The sequence below is a fragment of the Mobula hypostoma genome, chromosome 6 (assembly GCF_963921235.1).
Source record: "Mobula hypostoma chromosome 6, sMobHyp1.1, whole genome shotgun sequence".
Lineage (NCBI taxonomy): Eukaryota > Metazoa > Chordata > Chondrichthyes > Myliobatiformes > Myliobatidae > Mobula > Mobula hypostoma.
In genome coordinates, this window is record NC_086102.1 from 92,953,342 (window position 1) to 92,963,690 (window position 10,349).

The 10,349-nt window shown below is 46.8% G+C and overlaps 1 long non-coding RNA gene across 1 annotated transcript in view; it reads right to left on the reverse strand.

Annotated features, from left to right (window-relative positions):
- Positions 1–4,240, reverse strand: part of LOC134347595 (uncharacterized) — a 116,322-nt gene extending 112,082 nt beyond the window's left edge. Inside the window, exon 1 of the long non-coding RNA XR_010018205.1 lies at positions 4,174–4,240. This is a non-coding gene — a long non-coding RNA (uncharacterized LOC134347595). The remainder of the gene's footprint in view (positions 1–4,173) is intronic.
- Positions 4,241–10,349: the final 6,109 nt, after the last annotated feature.

Below are 10,349 nucleotides of genomic sequence, written 5' to 3' on the forward strand. Positions count from 1 at the left end.
GACTCTGTAGCTGGAGCCTGCAGCCATCGACACTCCCTCAGTGCTGAAAAGACTCTGTACCTGGGGACTGCAGCCATCAGTACTCACTTTAGTGCTGAACGGACTCTGTAGCTGTGGCCTGCAGGCATCAGCCATCACCTTAGTGCTGAACTGACTCTGTAGCTGGGGCCTGCAGCCATCGACACTCCCTCAGTGCTGAACTGACTCTGTAGCTGGGCCCTGCAGCCATCAACACTCACTCAGTGCTGAACTGACTCTGTCGCTGTTGCCTGGAGCCATTGACACTCTGTCAGTGCTGAACTGACCCTGTCCCTTGGGACCTGCAGCCATCAGTACTCACTTTAGTGCTGAACTGACTCTGTAGCTGTGGCCTGCAGGCATCAACACTCCCTCAGTGCTGAACTGACTCTGTAGCTGGGGCCTGCAGCCATCAGCACTCACCTTAGTGCTGTACTGACAATGTAGCTGGGGCCTGTAGTCATCGACATTCCCTTAGTGCTGAACTGACTCTGTAGCTGGAGCCTGCAGCCATCGACACTCCCTCAGTGCTGAAAAGACTCTGTACCTGGGGACTGCAGCCATCAGTACTCACTTTAGTGCTGAACGGACTCTGTAGCTGTGGCCTGCAGGCATCAGCCATCACCTTAGTGCTGAACTGACTCTGTAGCTGGGGCCTGCAGCCATCGACACTCCCTCAGTGCTGAACTGACTCTGTAGCTGGGGCCTGCAGCCATCGACACTCCCTCAGTGCTGAACTGACTCTGTAGCTGGGGCCTGTAGCCATCGACACTCCCTCAGTGCTGAACTGACTCTGTAGCTGGGGCCTGCATCCATGAGCAATCACCTTAGTACTGAACTGACTCTGTAGCTGGTGCTTGCAGCCATCGATACTCCCTTAGTGCTGAACTGACTCTGTAGCTGGGGCCTGCAGTCATCGACACTCCCTCAGTGCTGATCTGACTCTGTAGCTGGGCCCTGCAGCCATCAACACTCCCTCAGTGCTGAACTGACTCTGTCGCTGTTGCCTGGAGCCATTGACACTCTGTCAGTGCTGAACTTACCCTGTACCTTGGGACCTGCAGCCATCAGTACTCACTTTAGTGCTGAACTGACTCTGTAGCTGTGGCCTGCAGGCATCAGCCATCACCTTAGTGCTGAACTGACTCTGTAGCTGGGGCCTACAGTCTTTGACATTCCCTTAGTGCTGAACGGACTCTGTAGCTGTGGCCTGCAGGCATCAGCCATCACCTTGGTGCTGAACTGACTCTGTAGCTGGGGCCTGCAGCCATCGACACTCCCTCAGGGCTGACCTGACTCTGTAGCTGTGGCCTGCAGGCATCAGCCATCACCTTAGTGCTGAACTGACTCTGTAGCTGGGGCCTGCAGCCATCGACACTCCCTCAGTGCTGAACTGACTCTGTAGCTGTGGCCTGCAGCCATCGACTCTCCCTCAGTGCTGAACTGACTCTGTAGCTGGGGCCTGCAGGCATCGACACTCCCTCAGTGCTGAACTGTCTCTGTCGCTGGGGCCTGTAGCCATTGACACTCTGTCAGTGCTGAACTGACCCTGTACCTTGGGACCTGCAGCCATTAGTACTCACTTTAGTGCTGAACTGACTCTGTAGCTGTGGCCTGCAGGCATCAGCCATCACCTTAGTGCTGAACTGACTCTGTAGCTGGGGCCTGCAGCCATCGACACTCCCGCAGTGCTGAACTGACTCTGTAGCTGCGGCCTGCAGCCATCGACTCTCCCTCAGTGCTGAACTGACTCTGTAGCTGGGGCCTGCAGGCATCGACACTCCCTCAGTGCTGAACTGACTCTGTAGCTGGGCCCTGCAGCCATCAACACTCCCTCAGTGCTGAACTGACTCTGTCGCTGTTGCCTGGAGCCATTGACACTCTGTCAGTGCTGAACTGACCCTGTACCTTGGGACCTGCAGCCATCAGTTCTCACTTTAGTGCTGAACTGACTCTGTAGCTGGGGCCTGCAGCCATCGACACTCCCGCAGTGCTGAACTGACTCTGTAGCTGCGGCCTGCAGCCATCGACTCTCCCTCAGTGCTGAACTGACTCTGTAGCTGGGGCCGGCAGCCATCAACACTCCCTCAGTGCTGAACTGACTCTGTCGCTGTTGCCTGGAGCCATTGACACTCTGTCAGTGCTGAACTGACCCTGTACCTTGGGACCTGCAGCCATCAGTTCTCACTTTAGTGCTGAACTGACTCTGTAGCTGGGGCCTGCAGCCATCAGCACTCACCTTAGCGCTGTACTGACAATGTAGTTGGTGACTGCAGCCATCAGCCATCACTTTAGTGCTGAACGGACTCTGTAGCTGGGGCCTGCAGCCATCGACACTCCCTCAGTGCTGAACTGACTCTGTCGCTGGGGCCTGTAGCCATTGACACTCTGTCAGTGCTGAACTGACCCTGTACCTTGGGACCTGCAGCCATCAGTACTCAGTTTAGTGCTGAACTGACTCTGTAGCTGTGGCCTGCATCCATCAACACTCCCTCAGTGCTGAACTGACTCTGTAGCTGTGGCCTGCAGCCATCGACTCTCCCTCAGTGCTGAACTGACTCTGTAGCTGGGGCCTGCAGCCATCGACACTCCCTCAGTGCTGAAATGGCTCCCTGGCTGCAGCCTGCAGCCATCAAGCTCCTGGATCCTGCTCCATGGTTGAGCTCAAGAGTGGATATTGTCGGTATAATATGTAAGGCAGGGCTGTAGTATATGGAGAGCAAGCTATTGCCCGAGTAGCAGATTCCCCTTCACCATGCAGTAGCTGAACCCACGGGAATGTCAGTTTGCTGTTACCAGTCAATGTTGCAGTAAGTGTGACTACAGCTCCAGGTTTTTCAAGGAGTTCACTCCCAAAGCTTTCCCCATGGCGCAAGACAGCAGAGGTTTGTGATCAGAGCTTTCCTTCTCCTAGATGAGCTGCCACCCCGTGTTGACAAGCTCCACCTGCCCAAAGCAAATGGTTTTAAGGTGCCAGTAACCTGCTCTTACCTTTCTCCTGTCAATAGAAACAGTTCTGCAGGGCTCAACCAGATATGAAGGTCAAGAGCTGTACTTAGTTGTCAGAGGCCATTTGAGATGCACACCATTGGGAGCATTTAATAGGTAGTGGGAGCTTATCTCCACTACCCCCAGTTATAATAGCTTAACAAACCATATTATATCTATATTCCAGTTAATTGGGACACATCGGGACCAATTAAGCAGCAGAACCACTGAGACGAAGTTTTGGGGAAATAGCTACAAAGCTATAAAAGAGACAAAATGAGTAACAAATTATGTATTAAAATGAAAGAGAACAAATTATAGGATTACCAATACTACTGCAGTCCTATCAAACTGTTTATTAGTTCCTTATAGTTACCAATGGAGGAATTCATTCGCATTGCTTTCTTTTGACTGTAAAATGAACAAATTCTCCATGACTTCTAACTTGTTGAAGTAGTGAAATGGTTTTATTTTCACTCCTGGTCATTTCTGACATCTCCAAGCCTGAATGCTTGAAACTATGGTGAGAAAAACAGTTTTGAATTGTCTTACTGCTTATTTCTCACCAACTATAAATCATAAAAATCACTGTTTTTTGAAAACAAACACCTGTAATTGACACAATCTAAAAACTGTTCACTTGAGTTCACAACCACGTAAGTGTACACAACTGACATTAGTTAGAAACTGTTCAGCAACAGTCTCCTGTCCCAACTGAGCAGTACAGTGTCCCAAATAAAGAAAGGGAATCCCAGATATTTTCATGATTAGTTTTTGTTCTTTAAGAGTTGTCCCAAATAAGTGGCTGCCCTGACAGCCCAATTAACCTGAATCCCACAGTAAGGCATTGATATTAAATGGTCATGATCAAGTCTGGATGGCAAAGTTGATATCAGAGTAATTTACAGTTTTTAAAAATTAAGTATTGCAATATACTGCTGCCACCAAATAACATATTTCATGACATATGCCAGTGATATTAAACCCAATTCTGATTCTATACTGATTTCCATTAAAAGTGTCTTCAAATGCCAATCTATTGTGAGCCTTCAAACAACAATCTGAACACTTCACTCAAAAATGGTAAGCAAAGAATACACATGGAGCGAGTGTGTCTTTAGTACATAGACGCAGCTCAGGAAATGATGACTGAATGATCTTACTCACAGGAAGGTGCTGGCTGTGTTTCCTCTTGAGGAGTGAGATTGTGAAATGATAATGAAGTTGCCTGCTCTGCATCTGCAAGGGAAGAAGAGTTGCTAGCCAGTAAACACGATGTGCAATAGGATGACCACAACATAAAGCATTGACATTATTTTCTGAATACTTTCTCCTATCAGGCAAGTTGAGTGCATGGGCAATTGTTCCTTCAGAATTCTACATTCAACTGGCATGCAAATGTAGGAAAATCAGCTGCGTCTCCCGAAAGAGCATTCCTATATCCATAGGTTTAAGTTGAGGGATGATCTACTAGAAATAAAACAGAAAGTGTTAGAAATGCTCAGCAGGCCAGGAGGCATCTATGGAGAGGTAACAGCGGTTCCATGATCTTTCATCAGAACTGTTCTGATGAATGGTTATCAGTCCATCAACTTGAAACATTAACTTTATTTCTCTTTCTACGGGTGCTGCTTGGCTTACTGATACGATGAACATTCACTTTCCAGGGCCTGAGAGGCTTATTGCAAAGCTCAGCTTTCTAGTACAGCAGCTTGACCTTTCCAAGGGTCTGGGTTGTTTGTGACAAGGTTATACTTCCACAAGTATGCAAACAAGAACTAGTTCTTAGTGTAAATTACAAGTAGAAATCAGTTTGAAGTTAAAAGCACAGCTTTGCAAACAGTGGTACAGAGCACAGGCTGCTGGTTCACAGCGGGGTGGTGGGGGTGATGGAGTGGAGCTAGCTGCTAAGGGACGTGGTTTGCAAAGTGAAATGTCCATGAAACTTCTTGTCTGTACTGATCAAATGCAACACAATGGGGTAAAGTCACTTGGCTCATCCAACATGGTCACAGGTATGATAATCAATGGTTGGAATATTTGTGTACTTTAAGAGTCAGCCATTATAGCATTAATTTTAGGGGTTTGGGATCTCTGTCCCCAGAAGGTTTAGACCATCAGTTCGAATCACTTTGTCACAGCAAAGGTACAGTATCTGAAAAGCACAACATGCAAATAATGTCAACTAGTTGCAAAACAGTATAAATGTGAGAAAAAATTGGGGATTTTCGGGAATGACAAGGTAGATGACAAAGACAAACAAGCATTCGTTCCTCAACCTTCGGTTTCTGCGTCAGTCATGCGTAAGTTGTTAGCATGTTATTGTAGTTTGTGAGATTTGAACCTGTGTTTGGAAATCTTTTGTAGTTTGTGAATCTTTTGTATTTCTGATATATCACTTCCTCAGGTATGGTCTAATTTTGGCATCCATAAGGCATTATTAGTTACTGCATTACAGGAAAGTTGTGGAGGCTCTGGAGAAAGAATATTGCCTGGATTAGAAAATATTATCTCAGAAAGTATGGACAAACTTGAGTTGTTTCTTTGGAGCATCAGAGGGTGAGGATGGACCTGATAGAATTATACAAAATTATTAGAGGCATAGGTAGAATAGATAGACTCTTCATCCATAAGACCATTAGGGATAGGAGCAGAATTAGGCTACTCAGTCTCTCAAGTCCACTCCGTCATTTCATCATGGCGGATCCAATTTCCCTCTGAACTCCATTCTCTTGGCATCTCCCCATTACCTTTCACACTCTGATCAATCGAGAACCTGTGAAACTCTGCCTCAAGTACACCCAATGAACTACAGCCACCTGCAGCAATGAATTTCCACAGATTCACTACTCTTTTGTCCTGTGGGGTTGTGAATTATTCTGATTTTCGAAAGTTGCTTCCGTTATGATTGGTTAGGCTAGAAACTGCAGCTGCTTTTCCCATTGGATAGCTGCCTGGTGTCCAGTTTCAAATATCCTGGGTATATAAAATAGCAGTGGAAGGGGCTTGCTCTCTTCTTCCTTTGTTTAAGGCAAGGGTGCACATGATGGTTGGGAAGGTACGCTCTGCGTGAACTTTTAATTAAGTATGTTGGTTGAATATTCATTTTTGTGCTGTCTGTAACTTGGGGAACTTGAATGTTTGGTCGAGTTTTTACAGTTTGTAAATAAATGATTAATATACCAATTTGAAGTCAGTACATTTCCTATCTCACTTGCCAGACCTGATTCATTTGGTGCTGCGAGCAGGGTCTGTCTTTTTGAGCAGAAATGCATTTCTTTAAGAGGTTATTTGAAAGAGAGGGCCCTCCATTTGAGAGATGCAGAGTCCCAGGGTGGACAGATAATAGTGCAGCCTTTGGAAGTCTCGCTAACTTACTGGTGGGTTACAGGGTGCCAGTAGATTGGTCAGACCAGTTAGATTTTGCTGGGGTTCAAATGAGACATCACATTCTTTCTCTACTTGGGTTTTCCCAGAAGAAAAGATAGCCAGTGGGATGCTTTCTGGCTTTTTGCAGCAATTGTAAGACATCTGTATAAAACGATAGTGAGCCTTAAGAATGAATTGGAAGATCTCAGTCAGTAGTGTATTATTTGGAGTGAATCACTATTGATGGCTTAGAGTAGGGCTACGAAGTTAGAGGATATGAATATACAGATAGCCTGTCGGCTAATGAAAGTACAGAAGTTAGAGGGACTCAAAGGCCATTTGGGAACCTGATCCCGTTAAGGTTCAAGCCATGTTGAAATGGCGGTGATGATCCCACCGTGGGGCTGGGAGATGGGAATATCAAGCTGGTTGATGCAAATGAGGGGGAGAGGGAGTACAGTGGCCCCCCTCAGTTTTGTGCTCGAAATGATCACCCTCTCTCTTGTGTCTGAAACAGTATGGGCCAGGCCAGTAATTATGCATTCCCACACCGCTGTGGGGGGCATTGATCCATAGCTTCTTCCTCTGCGGAGGTTGTGCGGGCAATGCTATAATGGACACTTTCAAGAATGCAGAGCTCCTAGAATTCTCCACTAAGGAATTAGCGAGTTTAGGGGACAGGTACAGTAAAAGGCTGGGGAATCTTTGGCTGCACGGCTATTGAGGTTATGGGGGGTGGGGATACCGGTGTGAGCCTATCTAATAGAGAGATGGGTGCCTTAGGGACCCTATCGTCCCAACATGCCGTCAATAATGCCCAGAGAACACTGCTTGCTTCCCCGGAACTTTATTTATTTATTAGGATACAGCACTGAGTAGCCCTTTCCGGCCCTTCGAGCCAGCCACCCAGCAACCCCCACTATCGAACGAATGCTAGCCTGATCATGGAATAATTTACAATGACCAATTAACCTACCAACTAGTATGTATTTGGACTGTGGGAGGAAACCGGAGCACCCGGAGGAAACCCACACGGTCACGGAGAGAACATACAAACTCCTTACAGGCAGTGACGGGAATCGAACCCAGGTCACCTGTACTGTAAAGCGTTGTGCTGACTACGATGCTACTGTGACACTAATGAATCACTATGTGTTCGGGTAATGGCAGCGGTTGAACTTGAGGATCCCACTCTTACGGAATAGAATTTAAAACCCCAAGTGGAAAAGAGCACTGAAGAGGAGGGCACTAAAGTTCTATGCCAGTGGGCTCTTATCACAGAAATATACTGCGATTGTGCTATCCCACTGGAGAATGTTGAATTAACTTCTGGAATGGTGGGACACCTGCTTATGGAAGCAGTTTTCCTAATAAAAGGGGCAATGCTGTCTTTAATAGCACCAGCTGTTGGTCATCCTATAAGTACAGCGATTGAATTATTACAAGGTCTAGTGTATGGAGAATAAGGTGCGCACGGCCAAGTACGGAAGCTAGATAAGCACAAGGGAGTGGGGGATCCCGCATGCCCCATAAAGAAATGTTTTTAGCATTTCTTAAAGCTGGGGTTCCAGAGGAGCAGGTTCCTACCCCCACCTCTAGGCAATGTGGAAATACTACCTGGAGGAACAAAACAAGGAGACTGTTGAGGAGGAGGTGTGGCCACACGCATCATCATGTGTGTGTGTGTGGATTTTGCCTTTAAGAGACTCTGTGAATGTGTTGGATCCCACCCAATTGCATCTTCCTTATCAGTTGTTCTCTGATAAGTGCTCTGTCTCTGTGAGAAATTAACTGTCTATTTTAAGTTTTTGCAGTTCCATACCAAGTTTTACAGAGGAGGAGCATAGCCTGGGCTTTGTGATTTGTGTTGTGTGCTTTGTGATTCTACTCTGTTACTTTATTTCTTGTGTTTGTTTAGTCAGTTACTTCGTTTCTTGTTTTTTAAAAATCTGGTGAGTGTTTATTGTGTAACAGATCTGTTACTTTGTTACTTGATTCCCCATACAGTTGGATTTAGGGATGAATCATTTTTCATACTGGCCATATGCAATTTGAGTAGAAACTTGGGCAACTTTATTTCAGATATGAGATCACCACATTTCAGAGGGAATTGCGCTATTGGGGAGTAATTCTAGAGGTTCTGCTGATTTTGTGTTTTCTAAGTATCCAGTGTCTAATCAGGAGCAAGTGCATTTGCATCTCTTTGCATTACAGAATGGTGGGAGATCCTGTTATACATTCCTGTGGATGGCGTTTGAATTTGCACACTGGACCAACAGTTCAGATTGCTGAATTTGTATGAAGTCTCCTTAATACATCGCAGAAGAGATGCCACTGATATCAATCTCCTCAATGACAGAATAAAGTGTTGGGAGAAATGATCTTGCCTTAAAAGATAATGCAAGATAATTTGCCTGATGCCGGCCCCCTAGGCCTGAGTCAATGTAGTAGGAGTAGTCGTAGAAATTATCAGGCTTCTCGTGTCTTGGCTTTCTGTTTTGGGGGTGCTGGGAGAGGGTAGTCTGTTCCAGCCAACCTCAACCCACAGTATGGTAACAGTTAAGGGACTTTGGCCTTACAAGCCCTGGTGCAGTGAGTGCTTTAAGGGCTGGTATTTCCCTATGTACTATGTTTATAATTGGAATGTCCTGACTGTCAAAGTGATTTCCCACCTGACGGTTTGTGGGTGTGGGTTTGGGTGTGAGTGGGGGTGGGGGTGGTATATTGAGTACAGGTACAAGGTGCAAGGTAGGTGGCAGGTGTGAGCAGGAACAGTATCCTGGGATGGTTGTGTCCATGACAACTGGTGCTGAGAGGCTGGGCACTTGTTGGAAGCTGAAAGGCACATACTGGGTATGCAGATCCTAGGCATACCTGTTGCTCCCACGGGGTGGGGGGGGGGTGCAGTTGATATGTGGTGCTGTATGTATACCACCCCAGTGCCCTGAATGAGCACCTTGTCCATGCTGGTTATTACAAGGGCAATTACAAATGAAGGATGTTTTGAATGATAAGCCTTTCTCAGCATGGTATGGCCAGACTGACCCGGGGAGTGATTTGATGGCCTTGGATTACCTGCTCACAAAGGAAGGTGGCACTTGGACGGTTATTGGTGAAGAATGCCACACCTATGTTCCTGATGGGTGGGGCAACGTCTCTCACATGGTTGATCACATCTAAAGAGACAGTGTATACGATTAAGTGGGGAACCAGCTCATTAACTATTACACTCCGGGTTGGGGCTGGTAGCCTTTTTGGGGTAAAGGGAGGCTGGTGGACTACTGTGGTGTATTGGGAGGTGACTTGGGTCTACAATACTGGGTATTATACTCTTGTGTTTTATGTATAACTTAGTTGGGAGTTTGTGATGGTCATACAAGTTTGAGGGTTGGATCATCGTGTTGGCAACTTTAGAGGAGTGAGGTGTCCTGAGGGGTGCATGTCTTATTCTGATTATTGAAGGTTTCCATTGTGATTGGTTAGTTTAGAAACTGCAGCTACTTTTCCAAATGGATAACTGCCTGGTGTCTAGTTTCAAATATCCTGGGTATATAAAATAGCACATGGAAGACCCAAATAGGGTTCCCCTGGTCCTCACCTACCACCGCATCAGCCTTCGGGTCCAACATATTATTATCCATAACTTCCGCCACCTCCAATGGGATCCCACCACTAAGCACATCTTTCCCTCCCCCCCCCTTTCCGCAGGGATCGCTCCCTATGCGACTCCCTTGTCCGTTCGTTCCCCCCCCAATCCCTCCCCACTGATCTTCCTCCTGGCATTTATCCTTGTAAGCGGAACAAGTGCTACACATGCCCTTACACTTCCTCCCTTACCACCATTCAGGGCCCCAGACAGTCCTTCCAGGTGAGGCGACACTTCACCTGTGAGTCAGCTGGGGTGATATACTGCGTCCGGTGCTCCCAATGTGGCCTTCTATATATTGGCGAGACCCGACGCAGACTGGGAGACC